Raw genomic sequence first — 24,054 nt, forward strand, 5'->3', positions numbered from 1 at the left:
TGAAAAGCTTCTGTACAGCAAAGGACACCATCAATAGAACAAAAAGGCATCCTACAGTATGGAAGAATATATTCACAAATGACAGATCCAATAAAGGGTTGACATTCAAATATGTAAAGAGCTCAAGCATCTCAACAAACAAAAAGCAAATAATCCAATTAAAAAATGAGCAGAGGAGCTGAACAGACAGTTCTCCAAAGAAGAAATTCAGATGGCCAACAGACACATGAAAAGATGCTCCACATCGCTAGTCATCAGAGAAACACAAATTAAAACCACAATGAGATATCACCTCACACCAGTAAGGATGGCTACCATCCAAAAGACCAACAACAACAAATGTTGGTGAGGTTGTGGAGAAAGGGGAACCCTCCTACACTGCTGGAGGGAATGTAAATTAGTTCAACCTTTGTGGAAAGCACTATGGAGGTTCCTCAAAAAATTAAAAATAGAAATACCATTTCACCCAGGAATTCCACTCCTAGGAATTTACCCTAAGAATGCAGCAGTCCAGTTTGAAAAAGACATATGTACCCCTATGTTTATCGCAGCACTATTTACAATAGCCAAGAATTGGAAGCAACCTAAGTATCCATCAGTAAATGAATGGATAAAGAAGATGTGGTACATATACACAATGGAATATTATTCAGCCATAAGAAGAAAACAAATCCTACCATTTGCAACAACATGGATGGAGCTAGAGGGTATTATGTTCAGTGAAATAAACCAGATGGAAAAAGACAAGTATCAAAAGATTTCACTCATCTGTGGAGTATAAAAACAAAGAAAAAAACTGAAGGAAGAAAACAGCAGCAGACTGACAGAACCCAAGAATGGACTAACAGTTACCAAAGGGAAAGGGACTGGGGAGGATGGGTGGGAAGGGAGGGATAAGGGGGAAAAGGGGTATTACAATTAGCAGACATAATGTACAGGGTGGGGGGTATGGGGAGGGCTGTAAAATACAGAGAAGACAAGTAATGATTCTACAGCATCTTACTATGCTGATGGACAGTGACTGTAATGGGGTATGTGGGGGGGGGACTTGGTGATGGGGGGAGTCTAGTAAACATAATGTTCCTCATGTAATTGTAGATTAATGATACCAAAATAAAAATAAATAAATAAATGAATAAATAAATGGGGGGAAAGCTTTCCAGTGGTAAAGTCACCTAGAACAGTCTCTCTTCTGATTAATGGAAAGTCAACTGATTAAGGGCTTTAGTTACATCTGCAAAATCTCCTCAGAGCAGCTCCTGGATTTGGTGCTTAAATAACTGGAAGGAGGGGGTGTATGTGCTACCAAATAGCTGCTACCTTCCTTTCATCCTCTAATTTTTGCAAAAGACTCTCCCTTGTAGCCCTCTGTAGCCAGAAACATACTACAAGAAGAATTCTGGAGGATGAATTTCCACCTAGCCAGTGGGTGCAGCACAAAGCTATCACAGGGTCACATCATAAGACAACTATCTCCTTGACCTCCAGTTTGACCCTGAATGAAAAAAACTTGTAACAGAAACTAGTGATGTTAAGAAGTGGGAGGAGCCACTTTGCTAGCAGAAGTTGTGCTAACCCTACAGAGGCAAAGGAAATGAGCGTATCTGGACAGGAGCGTCGAGATAACCACCTTAGAGGGCATGCTGCCAAGAAGTAGAAGAGGTATCGGGGAGCTCTTAGAGCAAAAATGGTGGGTGGTAAGCACATATTCCTATCAAATGCTAGGGAAACCCCATTCCAGAGTTCCAAGCTGGGATATAGGTAATAATCAATGAATGTTTATTGAATGAATCACATAACAACAAATTAATGAGTGCTTCTCTCTAACCCATCTATTAAGAAAAACTGAAGGCCCTATGTGAAACCATAGTGGTAACTAAGACACATGTCCCTAAAAATGGAAGTGATAGCAGATACACAAGGGTCAAACAGCTCAGACTACAGGCCAAGGGTTCTCTTAAGGCAGATTCCTCAACTGAGGGAACAAAGTGGCTGTCATCAGTCTCTTACCAAATACTTCTTGTTGCCATTTCTACATTGCCAGAGCTACACACATACGGGCCACAGTAGCTTCCAATGCAAAAATTAGGAGCCTGAGATGAACATCTAGATGACAGTGACAATCTGATTATTACAGAAGCCTAAGTATGACATATCTTGAATAATCAGTGATTGAAATGTGCCTTTAGGCTTAGCCTATGCCAAATGCCGTAAGGAAATACTCAGAATTTACTCTCTGGCTTAGAGTGATCGAGTTATGGTGTGGCCTATGGTAAATTCATTGCAGTGCTAAAAATAGATGAAGGGCAGTTCAGTAACCCTGGGGAATTTTATCTGCCTCACTCATGCATCTAGAGATGCTGCTTACGTAAAACCCAAATAAGCACAACCAAAGGGCACTGAGGGGATGGATAAAAGGTGACGATTCAAATAGAAACCAAGAAAACAAGCAAGCAGTCAACCGCAGAGATCAGGACTAACCCCTGTTGCAAAGATGTGGGCCTGCAAAGATGATTCAGTACCTTGAATTTTCTGATAGATTCTAAGAGGCAAATCTAGAAACCTTTTCTGGAGAAAGCCACAGTCTGCTGCTGCTCACCCTCTACACATTCAGGCATAGACCCTCCTCACAGTCTCTTGGGGGTCCCACTTTACACTGGTGGAACCCACTCATCATCCCTCCTCAAGGTACCGGCTCCTCCTCAATCTCCAGGCAGTGCACCAGAAAACCAATGAAAAACCATTTTCAAATGTGACTCAAGCAGCTCAGAAATAAGCAAAGATACTAAAAAGTTCCAGGAGTTCCCCTTGGCTAAATTTACCACCAAGTTATTTTATTATATGAATGGGTTTTAAAGGAAATAATTGATCATAAGGCTGCAGGAAAGGTCTGTTCCTGGGCTCCAGCTGCCTGTGAAAATAGTCCAGGACTGGCTGGTTGTAGCTCTAAGAGGCTGGAAATTCCACTCATGGTCAAGCGGGTCTGTGTTCTAAGACATTCTAACAAAACCAAGAGCACCATCTGTAAGGACTGCATAATTTGCAACATTTCTTGCTAAATCAGCTGGCCGAATGCAGAGCCGACTGCTTTGGTTCCCATACAACATCATGCTGCAGTTGGGAAGTATTTAAGTGGATAATGAGTAGTCTCTTCTCTCAATGACTATATTCAAATAGTTTCCACTGCCTAAAATATGCAGTTTCCAGTCCAGGCTGCCTTAGGAACCCCAGCCCCTTAACTTAGAGCTTTAATCCTCTGGCGTGGGGAGGATATTAGATCCCCCTTCTTCAGTGACATTTAAGAAAGCAATTGTTTAGCAAAGACCACAAACAGTTCCCAGCTCACATATACACATATTCAATAGGACACACACACACAGAAACCCTAGAACACACACAGTTCACACCAGCTCTGAAATATGCAATCTGAACCCTGCATTCGAGAATGGCAGCCAAGATTTTCCAGTACTTAGTTACAATATCTCCTCCAAAATTACATGGGGACTCAAAATGGCCTATTTTCCCATAGTGAGGAAATGTAGGTAGGCAGTATTTCTCTGTCCTTTTCCCCTAAAAAATAGTTATCCATTAGTTATCTAAGGAGAATGTTCTCCTCTCTCTTCGATAGAAGTGGCAAAGCAGGTGAAAGTTCCTTCTGTGAAAAAGTTAAATTCTATACTCTTTATATCTGGCTCCCATTACCTCCATTTCTATAACTGAAGGTGTCAATATATGTGCAATAAATGCTTGATTGTTTGATGTATTAAGTGAGCTTCTCTCCAGGTGACTTTAGAATCTTATGCTCAACCCAAGGTCCATGGGCAATGCCAGCACAATGAGCTTGACAGAAATGCAGACTCTCAGGCCCCTCACAGAACTCCTGCATCAGCACCTGCATTTCAACAAGATTCCCAGGAGATCTCTAAGCACTCTGAGATCTGAGAAACACCTTTTTAGAATACACCTTGATTCTATCACTGTTATTAATCTAGTAAGATCTGTCACTCCTCAAAGATCATATCTTGCCATCAGGGACACTTTCCTGGAGGCTAGTGAGTATGAGCTGACATTATTGGGCACTGTGTGCCAGGAGTAAACGGCACAGAGTTAATGTGATGGTAGTTACACAGCTACAAAATGGTGGAGCTAAGTCTGAACTCAGTCTGGCTACTGGGTCCACATTTGTGTTATTAGGCTGCAAACACAGGTGCTGCTTCTCAGTGGGGCACTATTGGCATCTGGAGCTTGGCAACTTTGTGAGACCTTCTCACATCTACAGGATGTTTGACATCCCTGTCTTCCATCCACTAATTGCAAGACCACCTCCAGTATCCTGATAACCTCAGAAAACCTACACACGTTTCCAGATACCCATGGGGGCTATACTGACTCATACAGAAACAGTGTCCTGTGGTGTTCATGTAGTGATTTTAAGAAACTAACTTCCTGGGATTTATTTATTCCGATGTTTAATTTACATATAAAATTATTTGACATTTGACATTTTATTTTCCATTTCAACAGAAAGCTGTTACTGTTGAGTGCCTGCTCTAGACAGACTAAAACACAAGTTCCTTGCCTCCTAGCAGCAGACTGGTTAGGGAAATAAGGCCTTAATTAGCTGAGGCTCTCTAACATTAAGTTTAGAAGTGACAAAACAAAACAAAACAAAATACCTAGATGTATTTTCTGGCTTTATACCACTTACTAGTTGGGAGCTCACTGGCATTCTTGAAGCCTCTGGTCCCTCATCTGTAAAATGGGGGTCTTGCTAAACAATGCACGTAAAATGCCAACCCAGTGCCTCAAGCATGCTATAGGCTCAATAGATGTTAGCCACCCTGTCAATCACCACCTCCTTAAAATTTGTGAAGAATAATACAAAAATGAGTTGGAGAAAGGATGTGCATAAGGCAGGAGACAGACTTGTAGGCACAGCCTGAGCAAACACTTCGTGTGTGGAGTGAACACACCCGAGCAAGAGACTGCACAGGACTTCCCTGGGTGAAGGGAAGGGGTCAAGTCAAGGGGTGGTAAGAGATGAACATGTCAAAGTAAAAACTGCTTGCATTTGTACTGAATCTTTTTTTAATTTCTTCAGTATCATGACTTTCTAAGAAATGCAGAAATAAACATCAGCCTACAGAAAAGTTGAACTTCACACATCAGTGAACATAGATGTATCTACTGCCAAACAATGCCAAGAAGCCTGAAGAAGTAAATACATGGCATTTCTATGAGACACATTTTTTTATCTTTATTTAAATTCAAACCTGTCATCTTAATGCCTTTATTAAGCCAAGACCTGGGCTACATCACGCAGCTGGTAAATTAAGTGTACATATAAGAATATATCTAATTCTTCAATTTTATGAAGTCCACAATTCAGCATAAAAGAGGATTTTTAAAAAAGGATCCCAAAATATTTATAAATGGCCAGGAAGCTGTTCCTACTATTCCTGAGTTCAAATAGCTTGCTGAGCATTCTTGCCTCCGCAGCTCATTAGTAAAAGTACTATAACACCCAGCAGAAAAGAATAATTAGCAAATGAATTAATTAAGACCCTATCGGCACCCCCCTTGCCACCCCCAATCACATCTTTGTTGTAAATAAGCTTTCTTGCCTACATTAAAGACATTAGCTCCCTGTATGTAAATAATAATGCCCTTTAATTTAAACTGATTAAATATGAGAGAGCAAGTTTCAATCCCCTTTCTGATCCAGCTAGGACACTGAAAACAAAGAACATTACTGTCTTACTTAACCTGGCAAATTCAACACAACTGCATACACTTCTTAAATCATTAATTTCCAGATTTACCTTCCCTCCTGAGGACATTAGCCAGAATGCTATCTTTAGTTCTAACACTGCACATACACACACACACACACACACACACACACACACACACACACACACACACACACAAATATATCGTAATTGAAGAAACCACCAATTTCCTTCCCCCAAAGTTCCAGGAAGCTATTATATCTGTGGACCAATTTCTATTTGCCAACTGTTCTCCAGTGCTTTTAACAGAAAATAAAATGTACTAGGAGCTAGTATCCAAACGACAGCCAAGAACACATCTCCTACTGTCTCCTCCCTTCAGAGGAAAAAAAAATATGTTTGTGTATTTAAGACATACACATTTATGATCTTATTAAAGCCTGAAGTATTTAAAGCCCCCCAGTCTCCTGAAGCGAAATGTTTGAAGGAATCTCTCTCAAGTTAGCTAGACCCTTTGCAATATTCACCTTTTCTTTGGGCTCCCCTAATTATCCCTTTTAACTGAATGCTGGTTGTTTTCCTATCTCTTCCCATCTTTCCTCATACCACATTGTTTACAGCTGGTACACACACACACACACGTTTATATTCCTGTATATTCTTCTCCTTTTTAACTTCACTTTGTATTCCCTTCTCCACTAGGGTGGAGGGTTTTCAGGTTTGGGGGATTTGGGCTGTTTAAAATCATTTCCTTCTTTACTCTAAACAAGATGAATTATCAATATAATCTCCAACAATTTAACTATTTCCTACTCCTCAACTTTTGGTCTTATTAGAACAGAAAAAGAGATTTGCCTCAACCAAGAGTCCCATATGAATCATTTCCTCATGCTGGAGGGCCGGCACCAGCAGGGTCTTCTTTTCCTCTGATTTGGATCCAAGGCAGATATCCTACATCGCCCAAAACGGAGCTGAGACAAGGCAGAGCCCGGAACACCTCCCCACACCCTGTGTTTTCTCCTTTCAGTTCTTGTCCCTCTCAAGTACCTCCCAGAGGCCAGATTATTTTGTCAGAGAAGCTCCAGGCTGCCTAAAACCCCAAACAGGATAAAAGCTCTAGCAAGGTTTATGTAACTGATACTTACTTTCCTCATTACAACCAGCCCAAAAAACCATGTCCCCTTCCTGCCCCTTAGATGATGCCCTTCACTTCCTGCCCAGGTCAGAGTCCGTGGCTGGAGCTCCCCCCAGGGCGCCACTTCCTGCTGCCTTAGCCCCTCTTCACTTCCTGTGACCTCCGTGCCAGTCCTCCCCATGGGTCCCAGGCTCCCCCGCTTGTCACATCATCGGTTTACTCTTGCTGGCTCCTTACTCCTGCACCTACCTCCTGGACCAGTTCTGTGCCCACTCACCAGCCTCACGTATCCTTAAAACTACCTTTTCACAGCCTGTCATTCAGTAGCTAAAGCCGGTCAGAACCTTTTGATACCCTGTTGACTCTGGTTTGCTCTGCTAGCTTACTGGTGAAAACCACCGCCACATGCAGGATTCTGTGTCTTTTGAAGGCCTCGCATCTCACACTTAATTAGGAATATTTTGTACCTGAATCGTGCTGTTTATCAACTATGAGCCCTGCCTTTGTTTTGGGGTTTTGTCCAGGTTTCTTTTTTCAACCCTGAACAAGGTGACACATACCAGCTACCTCCCCTGACTCTCCAGGCTAGAGTTCGTCCCTCTAGTCATTCTAGCTCATGACACCTTGTACTGCCTGTTGTATTTATGATCAGTGTAACAAAGTGTTTGCCTAATTATCTGTTTAACAGTTTTCCCCCTGCAACCTGTAAACTTTATGAGACAATGAAAAAAGCCAGATGTTCCTCCTCAAGCTACCTTCTTTTCTTTCCAGTCTGCCTTCCTCACTGTCTGCTGCCAGCACAAACACAGGTCTTGGCACTATTACAGGGTCAATAAATACATACTGAATGTACCACACAGAAAAAAAAAAAGGAAGAAATGGTAACTATGGGCGGTGATAAATATGTTAATTAGCTTAAGTGTAGTGAATATTTCACAGTGTAGATACACCAAATTATCACATCATACACCTTGAATATGTACACTTTTTGTCAATACTTCAATTATATTTCAATAAAATTCGGAAGAAAAAATACATATTGAGTGGATAAATGAACAAATGATACAGTGCACCTTCTGCCATTCCCACTCTTCTCCTTTCAGTGCCACACCTGGTTCTTATCCCCTGCCAGGTAGTGAGTTGGCCCTGGTAGGACAGGCAACCCATGTGCCCTGCCCTTGGCTGAGTATGTGGCTCACACCTCCGAGGTCCTTCCTGGAACAGCACTTAGGGGACAGGCACAGTGGTTACACTCTAGTTTAACTGCAACAATGCATCTTTTTTTAAATATTTTCTATTAAAAAAAATCCCTTCATAAATGCTCTGTCTCTATGTTGGTACATTATGTAACCTGACATCTCTGGGCTCTGTGGTGACAGGTTTTGACATACATACAGGAAATTCCTCTTCAAACATGACTAGGAGTTGGCAAAAGTCTGCTTTTCTGCACCACTTTGCAAAAGCCACTAATGTGGGGTGGGTTGCCCAATAATAAATTATTCAGATCATAAATCTATAGAAATTAGTTCATCATGATCAATATGATCTAAGTGAATTGGTGTGTGGCATTCAATTTTCATAATATAATTAGTTTTGAAATATTCAAATTAAGGAGACTAAGATCATCATGAAAAGTACTGAGTCTTCTGATTTCTAAGTAGGAGAATTCTGTCTTTCAGTCTCATATTAATAAATCTAAATTGTGTTCTTTTCCCATTTAGATAAAAATTCCCTTTTTTAAATTAAGTCATGTCTTACTAGAGTAACTAAAGCCCTCACTGTTGAAAAATATTCAAAGAATTATGAAAAGTCTGCTAAGGCCATTTGCTGATGAATTTAAGCTGTCTCATCATAAGAAAATAGATTTTTTTCAATAATTGTATCATAAGTTGGCAGTTTTGAAAACTGTCCCCTCTAAACCACAAAGAGCTTTGCTTAAACTGATACATTCATTTTCTTCCTAATTAGAAACTCCAGATCATCACACTATTCATATGTCCAACATAAGTTATGTCATTTCCTTGAAGTTATTTTTGTGTTCTGCACTTGCCAAGATAATATGTTGTCTCCTATTTTCAAATTCTTCTGTGCTTGGAGAAGTGTGTTCACATAGATCATGAAAAATATACTCGGTGAATCTTTGTTGTTTTAATGTTTAACGTAGCGTTTCTCAGCCTGGGCACTGTTGGCACTTGGACCAGATAATTCCTCTGGGGCTGGAGGGGAGAGCCATCCTGTGTAGTGAAGGGCGCATCCCTGGACTCTACCCCCTTGACTCCAGTAGCACCTCCCAGTTGTGACAGCCAGAAAGCCTCCAGACATTGCCAAATTATCCACGGTGGAGAACTATGATTTTGAAGTGTTTCCTTCCAGATAAAAAGACATGATTAAATCATTATTTTTATTTCTCTTTATTCTTTGCCAATAATACTGATAACCATTCACTGAACAATATTTAAAACCTCCAGGAAAAATCTGCCACCACTGAAACAAATGGAAGAATATATTTCATACAGAAACTGATTTTTTTCCTTCTTCCTTATTATCCAGGTAATTTTGTCTCTTGCCCCAAACCTTGCTTTGTCAGGGAGACCTGGGACTTGCTGCTAAACAAAGGGAGCTTCTGTAAATGGACTAATAGCCTAGAGCAGTGTAGTGTCCTGATGAAGAACATGTCATGCTAGCATCAGACTGCCTGGGTGCCTCTCTTGGCTTAATCTTTCTCACCTGGAAAATGGGAACAATGACAATAGCCAGATTTGATCAGATTTGTGGTGACATACAAGAAGTACTCAAAACAATAATAGACCTACAGCGTGTGCTGACTTATCAATTAGCTGTTACTAGTTAGCTGTTACTAAGTAATTTTCCAGATTATCTAGAGATTTGCTATTTTCACCCTGGCTGCTGCAGCAAAACTTTCTAATCAATTAGCATCAAACTCTCAGTTCCTGAGTTATGGGGGCTCGGTGGGCTGACCTCACAGCAGCACTCTATACATGAATCGCTCTGCAGGTCTCCTAACTCCAGGGACATATTCCCCACGTATTTTTAAGATGATGGGAATTGATTTTTATCTTTAATTTTTGCTTACAAATAACTCATCTGTTTGAGAAAAATAACAAGCTCCAAAGGAAAAATGCAGACACCAGTCTGTTCCCACACTGCCTTGAATAAAAGAATAAGAATTATCTACCACCAATAAGCTTAAGGAGAAACACCCTGCAGGTTATAATTTCAAGTCAGATGATAAATTGAGGTCTCACGCTACCCACTGTGGTGTCCTTCTAAAATTCAGAGTTAATACCATCTCATTACTCTGTCATATTAGTCAGGACTCTTTCTGATGCAAGTGACTGAAACCCAAATAAAACTAGCTTAAGAAAAAAGGGGGGAATTGACTGGCTCTTGAACTTAGAAGTCCCGGGGTATGTTGGCTTTGGATGTAGCTGGATAGGTCTCAAGTCTTGTCATTAGTTGTCTCTGTCTCCAGGCTCTGCTTCTCTCTGTCATGCTGGATTGATTCTCTCCAAGTGAGAATTCGTCTCTTATCAAAATGAAGGATAACAAGGAAAAACATGTTGAGAAGCCCAAAGCGATGGCTACTATAGTAGATACCATCCTGGTTATATACATGATTGCTCATAAAGAAATGGGTTAAATAGAGACCTACTCCCTTCAGAAATCCAAATTTTACCCATTATTCAGAGTCCAGGAAAACTGCCACTTCTGCCATGAAACCTTCTCTGATAAACTGGCCCATGGTGATTGCAAACTTATCCAAAGGTGAAACATGTATTATCTACATGTTTATTCTGCAAAATAGCATTCATTGCTTTATATTAACTTAACATCTCTACAGATATGTTTTGCAGAATAGAATGCACTGCTTTGTATTATTAACTTTACATGTATAAAAATAAAAACACACACTTTATATCTTTTTTACAACCACAATTACTTTTACCAACTCAATTCTTTTCTACAGCCACCATTGTTTATTCTCATGAAAGTTTCACCTACTTCAAGTTCTACGTAGCAGACTAAACACTCATATTTATTGTAGATTCTCTCTATCTCCACTGCCTTCTGCCCACATGTTGGTAAAAGGATTTTGTTTAGGGCATAAGCACACAGGGGCAAAGGGGAAGCAAAAGCAACAAAACATGGGAGGCTAGAAAGTCAATGGTACTGACTTAGCAAAGCCAAGGAACTAAAACAGCTTTGGGAGAAGCTCAGAAGGAAGCTGGTTTGTGCCAAAGAACCCCAGAGAGACAGGAATGAGATTCTACATACCTCTAAAAGTGGGAGTTCAGGGAGGCTGAAAACAGAAGGCTTGACTGAGTGTCCCTGTAAAAGCACTTCATCCCAGAACTTTCTCTACCCAGTGAAGCAGGGCAGCTGTCTCTCCGCAGCCTAGCAGAAAAACCAAGCTTCCTCTTTGAAAAGGTGAAGCTGAGGGACCCCAGGCATCAAAGTCATCAGGCCCAGGTGGGTCAAGGACATACTATCAAGATCAAGGACACCAGGCCCAGCTAGGGTGGGGGAGTGGTCAGCACATATGAATCCGTGCAACTCCAACTCTAACCACTGCAACAATAATGATGAGAATATAATTCTCATCTCCTGAGCATTCATTATATACCAGCCACTACACTAAGCATTATACATGCATAATCTCACATCTAATCCTCTAAATCCTATGAGGTAAGTACTATTTCGACTTTAAAGTACTTCAAAAGGTAAGTGAAAACACAATTTATAGGGTTAAGGAACTGATCAAAGACCTCACAATTAAGAAGTGGCAAAGCCCAAGTCTGGACCCTGAACTACTATATGATTCCCCATTTAGCAATTAATCTGTTCTTGTATTCATCCAACAAACATTTGCTATATGGCAGGGGCTAATTCATCAAGATTTATAAAGATAAATATGACATATGGTTCTATTCCCATATACGCAACCCTTCAACTCTTGTATCCCCTCCATCACCAAGAAGCTCTCCGTATAAAGAGGGCAACAAATCAATGAACAGATGTAACTGGCATACTGAGCAACGGGGCTGGAGTGGGGAGTCTGTAATTCCTCTCAGCTAGGGCTCTAACTTTGTTCTGTAGACTCTATCTTCCCTATATGGAAAGTGAATGAAATCTTGGGCAGATTCCATAAACTCTTGAACATTCTTAGTGCAAAGTCCCTCTGTCTCTGTTAGTCTCAAAAACAGTCTCATTTTAGTTCAGTAATCTGAACCTCATTCAAAGTTAAAACTTCTCGGCTCTCTGGGCCAGGCCTGCCGCAGGCTGGGGAGCAAACAGAGGGGAAGAAGGGGTCCAGTGAACTTCTCCTCTGTCTCCCTGCCTGGTGCTCCTCTTCTGTCCCCTCCCAATACTATCTCTGGTTCTTCCAAGTCATAGGGGTGAGACAGATAAATAGGAGGTTTCCTAACTCTCCAGTGTTCCTCTGACCTGGGAGCAGCGCTCTCTGGCCTTAAAGGGTGTAGAGCTGACTGCTCCTATGAGGGAGATTTCTAGTGGGAGCATCAGAGGTACTCCCACTGGGGGTTCTGAATAGCCCCCTTGACAGGGCAATGACTTCTGGCTTCTAATTCTTCTCTCCGCCTCTGGCCATGCAGAGCCACAACCCCTCCACTGGAGTCATGCAGAGCCACAACCCCTCCACTGGAGTCACTGCCCTCTTCCGGCTATCTTCTTGGACAGAATTCTAAAGTGGCTCCAGGCTATTGCACTGCAGTGAGTCCCATGCCTGGTCAATGCGAAACACTTAAACACTCTTGCCAGTCATCATGGGTGAAAGTGAACCTTATTCCCCACAAAAGCCTGTCTCTCTCTGCTCTGCCAGCAGGGATGTGACCCCATTCCCAGGCCCATGATCTCAGAGTTCTCAGGCACAGAACCAATGACTATCCCCTTGCTCTCACACCCCATAGGATTTCTGTTTTTCTCTTTGGACGGTCCTGTGGAAGTGCTCTTGCTATACTTGCGGGGAGAGGGAAGTCCTTCCCTCCACTCCCTCACTGCAGTCTGGGAGAGAGACCACGCAGCACACACTGTCAGTGCTCCTGGGAGAAACCATCCCTCCCCCGCAGACCCTTCAGCAATTCTGCATCCTGAAGTAGATCGTGAGCTCACAAAATTGGCTTTACAGCATCTCCTTTACGAGCTCACACATATGGTCTACCATCCTACTCTGAAATATGGTAGTACTTAGCTGTTTTTTCTATCTCAAGCTTCGGGGGTCTTAGTGGAAACTTAGACATAAAAAGAAAGCTCCATTTTGACAAATATCAACAAAGTGTTTTGACAAGTGCTATAATAGCATGAAAGCAGAGACGGACCTCTCTTTTTCCTGGAGGAATTGGAAATGCTTTCACAGAAAAGGTGATATTTGAACGCTTTCCAGGCAGAAGGTGTATTACAGGCAAAAGTGTGAAGGTACATAAGGGAAGCTTGCTGAAGAATGAGGAACAGTGAGCACATAATGTGTGTACTGGGTAACAGTGGGCGATGAACCTCAAAACTCAGATCACAGAGGTGTCATATACCATGTGAGAGAGTTTGGCCTTCCACTGAGTACAAAAGGGAGTCACTGAAGGGAGTCTGGTAGAAGCGAGGTTTGAGCAGTTCAAATAACCTGGGAGTCCATGTGAAGGCTAAGCTGGAGGGAAGAGAAACAGGACGGTAGAGCAGGTAGGAGGGACTACAGTGGAGACAGGAGGGGAGGTAGCTCTCAGGCCTCCTGCTTGATTATTTGCATATATTTTGACTTCCACAGCATTATGCTTACAGAGACAACTCAGTTTATGCTGAATTTTCCACTGAGGTCATACGCTATTTTTAGAAATGCATTCTAGGCAAAATATATATAAAGTGCAGAATAATGCCTCCAAACACAGGACTTTATTGCCCCTGAGAAAAAGAAAACATTTGTGGTCTTGTTTCTGATTGTATTAATCCTTATCAAAAGTCACGAGAATTATTTTATAAGTCAAACAAGGTAGATAAGTCTGTCATACAGCAACAACTTTCCAGACAAACAAAATTAGATATAATCACCAACATCTGAATTGCACTCACAAATTCTTTGCTCCCATGTTCTTGTTTTTTAATAGATTATTTGGAAATAATCTTATCCTTGATGCTACTTGTTTCTTCCAGACTCTACCACGCACATGGACAATTACTGTTTTCATGGAAATGTGGAACTTGGTGTCTTCTGAAAAGTAATAGCTAAACCATATAAATCCAGGCTAGGCCATCCAATTTGGTTCCTTTTTGAACAATTCCACTTCAATTGTTCCCCACCTCAAGGATAAGAGGATTATTTCCTCAACATTACTCTCTCACCCTTGTATTTCCTTAATTGGTTTCCCTATTGCCTATAATATCAACCTTTACCAAACATTATGATAATCCTATTTAAGTTTTCAATGGGATTATGACATTTTTCTTAATTAAACATGAAGCAAATTTCAGTACTGAAATCTCACTAGAAAACACAGAGGCTTCTTGTTGAACAGTTTCTAAATGTCCTTCCCCTTACCAGTCATGACTGCAGATCGGTATCGACCACAGAAAAAACCCATTGGTCACATGACTGAGACACCCCAGAGAGGGGCTCCCAAGTCCACTATTGTCCTATAGGAAGTTCCCACCATGAGCCTCAAGCGCTGCTTTCCTAACCCCACACCTTGCCCAGGCTCCTTGCAGGCCAGTCGGTGGCACCTTCATCTAAGCCCTGCATCAGACCCAGTGCATAGTAGGCCTTCAGCAAATGTGGATTGAATTGTTTCATTCAATTTTATGTTATGTAATGACAACCCAACCTCTTAGAAACCAGGTCACAAAGATTCTGGAGGGTTTTCTTTTTTCTTTTAGTTTGCTCCACAAGCAGCAATTGTTTTACTGATTTTACAATAAAAATTAAATAAAGAAGAATCATTCATAGAAGGAAGTAGAGCTTCAGTGATTGAAGGCCACTTCACGTATCTCCCTAGCTGTGCTTTGGTCTTTACTGAGTAGATACACCTTTAGCTTTAAATAAAGAGAGAGGGAGAGGAAGAAGGTTAGACATACTGGGTCGTAAGCTACAGAAAGCATTTCTTAAGACTACTAATTTGGGTGCAGTACAGGATCAATTCAATTACTTGGGAAGGTCTGCTTTGGAGAAGACACCTAGGAAGGGCAAAGGGGCATAGCTTCTAACCTGCTTGGACTTTTTTTTTTTCCAATTTGAAAATTTGTTTATTAAAAGCATTCATTTGACGTATTAGAGCAGGCTACTCTTTGCTGTTGTTTCCATTGCCCTTTTGGGTTTTTTTTTTTTTGTAGATAATTATTTTTTATTGAGGGGTAGTTGACACACAGTATTACATTAGTTTCAGGTGTACAACACAGTGATTCAACATTTATATACATGATAATTCTAGCTACCAGCTATCACCATACAAAGTTGTTACAATATTTTGACTATATTCCTTATGCTATACATTACATCCCGGTTAGTTATTTATTTTACAATTGGAAGTCTGTACTCTGTACTTTTTTTTTGAGAGGGCATCTCTCATATTTATTGATCAAATGGTTGTTAACAACAATAAAATTCTGTATAGGGGAGTCAATGCTCAATGCACAATCATTAATCCACCCCAAGCCTAATTTTCGTCAGTCTCCAATCTTATGAAGCATAACAAACAAGTTCTTACATGGAGAACAAATTCTTACATAGTGAATAAGTTACATGGTGAACAGTGCAAGGGCAGTCTTCACAGAAACTTTCGGTTTTGATCACGCATTATGAACTATAAACAATCAGTTCAAATATGAATACTCGTTTGATTTTTATACTTGATTTATATGTGGATACCACATTTCTCTCTTTATGATTATTATTTTTAATAAAATACTGAAGTGGTAGGTAGATGCAAGATAAAGGTAGAAAACATAGTTTAGTGCTGTAAGAGGGCAAATGTAGATGATCAGGTGTGTGCCTAGAGACTAAGTATTAATCCAAGCTACACAAGGGCAACAAAACATCCACAGATGCAGATTTCTCTCAAAACAGGGGGGGTGGGGTTCTAAGCCTCACCTCTGTTGATCCCCAATTTCTCACCTGATGGCCCTCCTGCGACTGTGCCTGTCTTAGGTTGTTCCTCCCTTGAGGAATCTTACCCGTCTCTGGCTAACCAGTCATCTTCCGGGGCCATACAGGGAAATGTAAAGTTGGTAAGTGAGAGAGAAGCCTTATTGTTTGAAAAGGTTAGCTTTTTACTTCTTTGCATATTTATGCCCTGTGTCTTCTATGCCCAGCATTTGTCTTGAGGTATCTTTACCACTTGAAGGAATTATGATACACAGTAAATTCGATATGAGGCACGAATTCTATTTAAGAGTTGTAATTAGGAAGGAAGAAGAAAAGCTATAGAAGTAGAGACGGAAGAAAACATGGGAGGATTGATTAATTCTTTGACATATCTTCTTGTAAAGTAACTTCAGCATGTATAGGTTTCAAACTACTAATTAAATTGTGCACACACATTAACATAATAGGAATACAGTTACATAAACAAAGCAGACCTACAATTACCAGCCATCTCCAGTGAAACCAAGAAAACCAGTTAGGTACCCTAGGCATTTGTGAAACTTATCTATGATATGGTGGATATTGTGCTTGGACTGACTTTTATAGAAGAGGTCTAAACCATCTTGTCCTCCATTATTCCATTTATAACTTAAAAGCAGAATAAATTGCTGCTCATTAATGTGTTGAAAATATTTGTTTTAGTGTGTATATTAATTTTAGGCAAATATGACAGAGTAGGGTTTAATTTTATGTTTTTACATAATTCCAAGTATCCTTATATAATCAATAAACTGTATACAGTTATGACGCTTTCATAGCACTTGGGGCATGATTTTACTCTGTTAAATTATTTTAGAGGATTGCAGCTGTAGCTTTTGTCTTTTTGACATGCTATTGATCCTGAGTATATTTTATCTGATACTGAGTCCTTGGTCAGCTTTTAATTACAATATTGTCCTAGAGAAGAAAATGTTCCGTTTTATGGAAGACATGATTTCTAAGAACACAATGTGGCAAAAAAGAGAAATAAAATCTAGGAACCCGTATTTATGGCTACAGTCAAAATGGTAACAGGAAACGTCTTAGAAAGGAAACTGGCTAGCAGATTGTAAGATGGATAATCAGCAAGGGCTTTCCAGAGAAAATAGGCTTCAATCTGTTATCTGAAGGAAAGGAAATAAAGACGAGATAACACTGCAGGTGGTTAGTTATTGTTTAACATCGTTAAGTTTAGGCCAAGTCACTCTACTCTACCTAACCCAGTTACCCACACCAGGTAAGAGAACAGTCAAGACATAGACAATGAACGTGTTTGTTTTCCTTTATAACATAACAAATCGTTACTGCTTGCCTACCATGACCCAGGCACTACCCTGGATCTTGGAGAATATAAAAATCATCATAATTTGGTTTTTATACTCAAAAGACTCACAACCCAATAGGGCAGACAGACAAGTAGATAGTGCAGTAAGGGAAATGCTTAATAGAGGTAGTGTTGGAGCACAAAGAAGCAGATAGCAAACATACATCTGCGGGCACAAAGGAGGCTCCTCAAGAAGTATGAAAGGATGGAGATGGAGACATCTAAAAAGAGGCTCAACACATCTTGTTAGGCCTGCCAAGGATGGCAGCCTCTCCCAAACACGGGCAGCCTCAGCCCATCTTGCCACCCTGACACATGGAAGGGAAACAGAGCATTCATCCTAAAGATGCCACTCTGCAGAGGAGAAGGCTCAAAGCCACTGTGTCTCCTCCCCCAAGGTCCCCAGTCCCTAGCACCATTGCCCACTGGACATCCCTGGTGATCCCATTGGTGCAGACCTGTCTCCGAGCCCCACCTCTGAAACTAAGAGGAAACAATGAGCTCCTTCTAAGACTTAGCAGGTGGGGTGTGAGTACATGTGATGTTTGGAGAAGTCACAATATTTTACCCCACACAGATCTTTGGAAATAATGGGGTAAATTGCAGGTTAGGACCCCTTCTCAACAGCCCATCAGTGTCCCAGCCTCCCATTTCCTCTCCAATTCACTCTTCTATGATGTGGCCCAAAGAAGCTTTTTCTCTACCTTTATTCTTTTGAAATTATTTTTCTTATATACTAAGATCAACACTTTTCATACTTAACCAAGAATTTGATGCCTTCATTCTCTGGCTCTGCATTCCCTTCCCCACTTCTAGGTGGCCCAATTAGGGACAGGGCTGTGCAGAGGTCCACAAGATAGAGGGAGAATGTTTTTTTTTAATCTATTAATATCTCATCCTTATTATACTTACGGTGTTTGTTGTCAACCAGAGAGGCAGTTGCTGTTGTCTAAAAATGCAACTGAAGAAAACTTTTAACCACATGGTTGAAAATTCAAAACTGAACAATTAGATCCACACCTGAAATACATCATGCATTAAACAAGCTTCCTCTGGGGTTACCTAAAAAACTAAACACCAATTGCAATCAGAGAGAAAAAGAGTTCCAAAGCCCAAATTTTGTTTTCATGTATTGTATAGATGACTTTGTTAATGTGCATTCTGATACCTGAATTTATATACCACATGCTGTGTGGGTTTATAAATGCACAGGCTGATGTTTTGTATATCCATAGTATCAAGAGTTTCTTGTTTCTATCATATTATAGATATGCTTATATTATGGAATATATACAATCTCTTTGCTTTCTTTTCATTTAAGCAAATTTCCCTAATTGAAACTAATTAAATTCAAGCTAATTTTCCATCTTAGCAGTAACTGACCAATCTTCTGCAGATTTTTTAATGATAAGAAAGGAGTCTTTTTTGGCAGTGATCCTGAGTAGTGGCCACACACAAGCATAAATATTCCCTGGTGGCCCCCCACTTTGGAAGCAGATCTCTAATATAGAAACCCAGTGTTTATGTAGCTGCTGCCACACAGCCACCAAAACTGCTTTTAAGCAACTGCTCTTCTTTGCTGCTTCCCTCTCTTTCCCCAAGCTCTAAATGGTGTGTAGGAGTGCTCCAGGATTCAGTGCTCTGACCCCTTTTTTATGAATTTATCTATCTAGCTAAGTAATCTCATTTAGCCTCGGGCCTTTTAAGATCACCCACTGAAAACTCCAGCCCCAACCTTTCTTCTAAACGTGTCACATTCATATCTAGCCACTTGCTTAAAATCCTTACTTGGAGGTAGCTCAAATTTAAAATACACAAAATACATCTCTTACTTTCATTTTACAATTCTCTGCTGCGATATACAAACATGCACGCACACACACACACACACACACACACACACACACACACACACACACACACCAAACACACTTCCTAGAATATTCCTCACTCAGAGATGAAGGGCGAATTCATTCAGCCAGTTCTTGCAATTTCTCAGGCTGAAAACCTGGGAGTCATCATTGACTCTTCCCTTTCTCTCCTGTGTAACTATAAACATGATCCAAAGTCCTTTTGCCCTCACCTCCACCATAAGCCTATCCCAGGCCACCACTGCCTCTCAAGTGGATTGTTACACGAGCTGTCTAACGGCCTCCTTGCCTCCACGATTCCAGTCCCACAGCCTCTTCTCTGCAGACCAGTCAGTGAATTTCTTGAAATATGAAGTCGGATCAGGCCAGTTCTTTGCTCGTAATACTCCAATGCTTTCCTACTTCACACAGAAAAGAAACCAAATCATTAACCATAATTTACAAAACCACGCACATTCTGCCTCACCTTGACCTTAAAGCTCTGACCTTACCTCCCCAATCCCTTCCACTCCCTCTGAGCTCCAACCGTACTGGCATACTCAAACATGGCAAGTAGCTTCCCCATGACCTTTGCACTTGCTGTTTCTCTGCCTAGAATGTTCTTCCCAGAGAAAAACCATTATTTCCTTCAAATTTCTGCTCACCTTATCAGAGAAGTCCCTGGCCCTCCTATGTAAAAAGGGAAGCCACTCAATATGCTGCTCCATGAAGACAGGACTTGGGTGTTTTATTCTCCACCTTACCCACAGCAACTAGAACACAGATTGGCACAGGGTTGGTGCTTTTAAAGAACTTGTTGAATACAGAAATGACATCATTTTAGAGACCTCATGACATCATGTTCCCTAACAGCAGGTCACATGGTTGCTGGCTATGGCTGGAGGATGTCCCACTGGAATTGTCCTACTTCAGCCAGAACAGCTAATAATAATCTGGGTGTCATGATGAGTATCGGAAATACATCCAGAAACCTTATCCTGCGCTGGTACCCAACCCTGGAGGGCCTGCACCTGGAGTATTACCTGCAGGTTTAGCTGTTACAGCTCAAGAAGATCCAAACAAAACTAAGTACAAGGGCCCAGGAAATAGGACTTCCAGAAAAAAGAGTGGGATACTTCAGCCTGGAGTGACAAAAGGTGAGAGAACATCATCAAGTCTAGGAAATTAAAATGTGAACTTGAACATCAAATCAAAGACTCCAAAAAAGTGGAGGGAAACTCTCTAAAACATGGAAGGTAGGATGGTGTGATGGAAATTCACATGGGCAATGACTTGGGCACACTTGAGTTTAAACCTAAGGTCTGGCTGTGCGATCTTGGACATGAACTACTATGGGCTAGTACTTGTATGTACAATTAAGATAAAGGCACCTGTGTCACAAGTACCACTGTGGAGAGAATGCACATACAAGGCACACAGCAAATGCTTATTCCAGTCCTGTGATAAGGAAAATACTGGGAAAAATAAAAGGAAGACCTAAAGCAGAAGGCAAGCTTAGGTAGGTTTTGTTATAGGATGGAAAGGATCAAGTGAAGTGACAGAGGTAGACCATTTATATTATCATATATTCATTCTGCATTTCACAATCATTAACCTCTTTTCACTGACTTAATCTCCTTGGACCTCACAAACTATCTAATAAGGTAAGAAAGATAGATGGTATTATTAAACCCATTTGCAGATGAGAAATGGAGGATGGGATTTTGTTTTAAGTTCTCTTAATACTTGTTCATTCTCCCACTCCACAGGGCCTCTTCATAGGATTTAAATTACTCCTCAGAAGAGCACTAAGCTTAGGAGGAACTCGGTGAAGATATCTGAGGACTTGATCTGTAAGTGGTGTTACCAAACTCAATCCTCACACCTCATAAAATATTATTAAATATATTCAACAGGGTGGGACCTGGATCTTATTCTCGAACAAGTTTCTCAGCCCACTGTGTGCTGTCCTTAACTGGGCAAGAACGCGGCCCATCGGTGAGGCGTGCCCACAGAGATTGTTCCTCCTGCCTCTGTGTTTGGAGGGTATGTTATTATGCATTCCCAAGGGTGGAGGGCAGGCTTGGGATGCCCAGGTCTTCAGTCACAATAATGCCAGTTACCAAAAACAGCAAAACCAAATTTATAACATATGTTTCCACAGCCTCAAATACCCACCATGTGTCCCATGACCTTCTATCTTTAAACAAATGCCAAACAAGGAGATTCAATTATTCAGTCAGTCTAATAAGGAATCAGTTTATACTGAAACAGAGTGGTGGGTTTATGTAATTGTACACTTTGGTCACACTGAAAGCTTCATGCAAGCTTGTAGCCACAGTCAAGAATGATTCCTACCTTTATAGTGAAACTAATACCTAGGCAATTGATCCTCAAAGGAGAAAAAGCCAATCACACCACATCAATTTGGGGAATGAAAAGCAATGGAAAAACAGCATTCATTCCTCCATTCAATAAATATTTATTGTACTCTTTTGAAGTGACAGGAGATATACAAGGTATTGGGAATAGAAATGTAAAAGAAACAGTCCTTGGTCTCAGGAGTTCAGGAGTTTGTGAGCAGACAGACACTGAGCAGTGTGAGCCATTTATAATATAATGCAATAAATATTATGATGGAAAAAATTACAAGGTTGAATGGGACTTTACACTGCATAATTCTTAAGTGTTGCTAAGATATGTCACCTCAGCAGTCAGGGTGACCAAAGGGTCCCAGCTATCCTGGGACTTTCCTGGTTTTACCACTCATAGTGCCATATCCTAGGAAATCTTCTAGTCCCAGGCAAACAGGTATGGTTGGTCATCTTACCTGTGATGCTAAACCAAAAAAACCATTATTTTGCTCTCTTACAAGACCAAGTTCATTCCCAGAGGCCAGTGGGATCAGAACGACCTCATTAGACGGAAGGCTCAGTGGTTGATGGGAAAGTCAATGATGTTTCAAGGCTCTGCCAGATACAAATGAGAGTCAGCCTGAGCCAGAGTTAAGAGAGCTCAGGGTCTATGAACATGCATGGTTTCCCTGGCCCTTGACTAGAATCTTGGGCCAGCTATTTAACCTTTAAGAGCATTTACTGGTTCATCTGTAAAACTGTCATAAATATGGCGTTAGTCAGGATAAGCCAGGTTATGCTGCTAAATCTTAGCGGCTTATAACCACAAGAGTTTATTTGCACTGCAGGTCAGCAGGGGCTGCGCTGCTCACCTCCTCATTCAGGAGTCACGTGGATGGAGCAGCCGCCACCTCAACTGTTGCCTGTCTCCAGATCAGAGGGAAAAAGAAATATCCTTCCTGCCTCAGAAAATGTTTTCTTACCATCCACCAACAATCCCTAAACCAACGCCAGGGGATGACTTTAGGCCTTTCTGTTGAAGCAGCATGGAACCGTGCCTGTTCTGACGAGAGGGGTGGCCCGGTGGTGCAGATGTGGCCCACAGAGGAAGGAGAGTAGTGAAGAGTGTTTGGTGCCAGCTTATGGGGTGATGTGAATGCCCTTGGACACCATCTCCTCAGATTACTCATTTAAACTCTTTGTTTAAAAACCAAAGTTAGTGTTGAGGTGAAGGCTAAGGTTTGGCTGCTACTAAGATTCAGCATTCCTGGCTTGACCTTTACACAAACTTGTAAGTTTCTCACAGAGAAACACTTTTTCCACAGCCACAGACTGCAGTCCTGGTCCCACCCAGCTCTTCTGACAAATCACGAGCAGCCGGTCACAGGGCCAGAAAGCGTGGTTGGCACCACAGGGCCCCTCCCTGCTACTGAAAAAACAACTATCTGCATCAGTCCATGTTTTTAAAATGGACGTTTTTAAGCCACTGGATCATTTGGAACATACTTCCCAGGAGTTTCATAGCATTTTAACTCTATTCCCCTCCATTTGAGTCTCATTTTAAGTTTCCTGTTCTTGCTAAAAATAGTCATAAACAAATCCTGTGGTCTGTATCTCAAAAAGGGAAACATATGTGAAGTCCAGTTACCATCTTTTCTCTGAGAATGGATGAGCTCTGCTTCCTGGAGGGTAACATTCATTTGCACGTTGCCCTTTGATCGGCAGTAAATGATGCATCTGAACTAATGGCTTCTCCTTTAGAAATCCTTAGAAAGGACTGGGTGGAGAGCCATGACATCCAATCACAGAATGAGGAGCAAGAAGCATTTTCCACAAGGGATCACTCAACAGGGGTTTCAACATGGCTGAATTTTTGTATAACTGAAGTCATCCATTAAGTTCTGATGAGCATGTGCATAACACATTGGCTATGTGGCTGGGACATCAAAAAAGCTTTCACCTTTTAGTTAAGTGAAGGAAGTATTTCCCTTAGTCTCCTGGGTGAATGGGTCCTTTTAAACAAAAATTCATGTAAGTTTCATTGGGTTTAGGAGATTCCTATCATGATCTTGCTTGGAAATGAGTTGTCCTATGGGCGGAGGTGAGTTTTGTAGTGACTGATTTCCTCCTCTGCACAACATAGCAATTACTTAGCTGTGTTCTTATGTATTACAGCACATTCTCTATTAGCTCAATTTAGTTAGTTTCACTCCTGATGACACTGGGAATGAGATTTCAGTATATAATCTCATGAGGACCCCTAGACAGGAAATTGTCCAACAGCCAAACTCCTGTGAGACAGCAAGAGACCTGCTTGCATCTGAAGGTGAAGATGTTGGATGCTGGGAGCCTGGAAACAAGCAGAGGAAATGGTTCCTGGGGATAAAGGGAAAATCTCCCAGGCAGCACACAGCCCAGGAAATAATTGCCTTTCCTACCAAAGTCCTTAGAGGTCTAGTAGGTCCCTCCTTTGTTCATAACCAAAAGGCCTTCACAGACTCACAGGCAGTGAGAATTCTA

General features: G+C 41.2%; 1 long non-coding RNA gene across 10 annotated transcripts in view; it reads right to left on the reverse strand.

Moving 5' to 3' along the window:
* Nucleotides 1–8,578: 8,578 nt before the first annotated feature.
* Nucleotides 8,579–24,054, reverse strand: part of LOC108407354 (uncharacterized) — a 61,016-nt gene continuing 45,540 nt past the window's right edge. For 4 of the 10 annotated variants that reach the window (XR_001855727.3, XR_001855722.3, XR_001855724.3 and 1 more), the window contains 2 exons: nt 19,846–19,953; nt 10,425–19,602 (listed from right to left, as the gene is read on the reverse strand). This is a non-coding gene — a long non-coding RNA (uncharacterized lncRNA). The other 6 variants (XR_012122336.1, XR_012122339.1, XR_012122337.1 and 3 more) reach the window with 6 other exon arrangements.

Source organism: Manis javanica, chromosome 10 (assembly GCF_040802235.1).
Source record: "Manis javanica isolate MJ-LG chromosome 10, MJ_LKY, whole genome shotgun sequence".
NCBI lineage: Eukaryota > Metazoa > Chordata > Mammalia > Pholidota > Manidae > Manis > Manis javanica.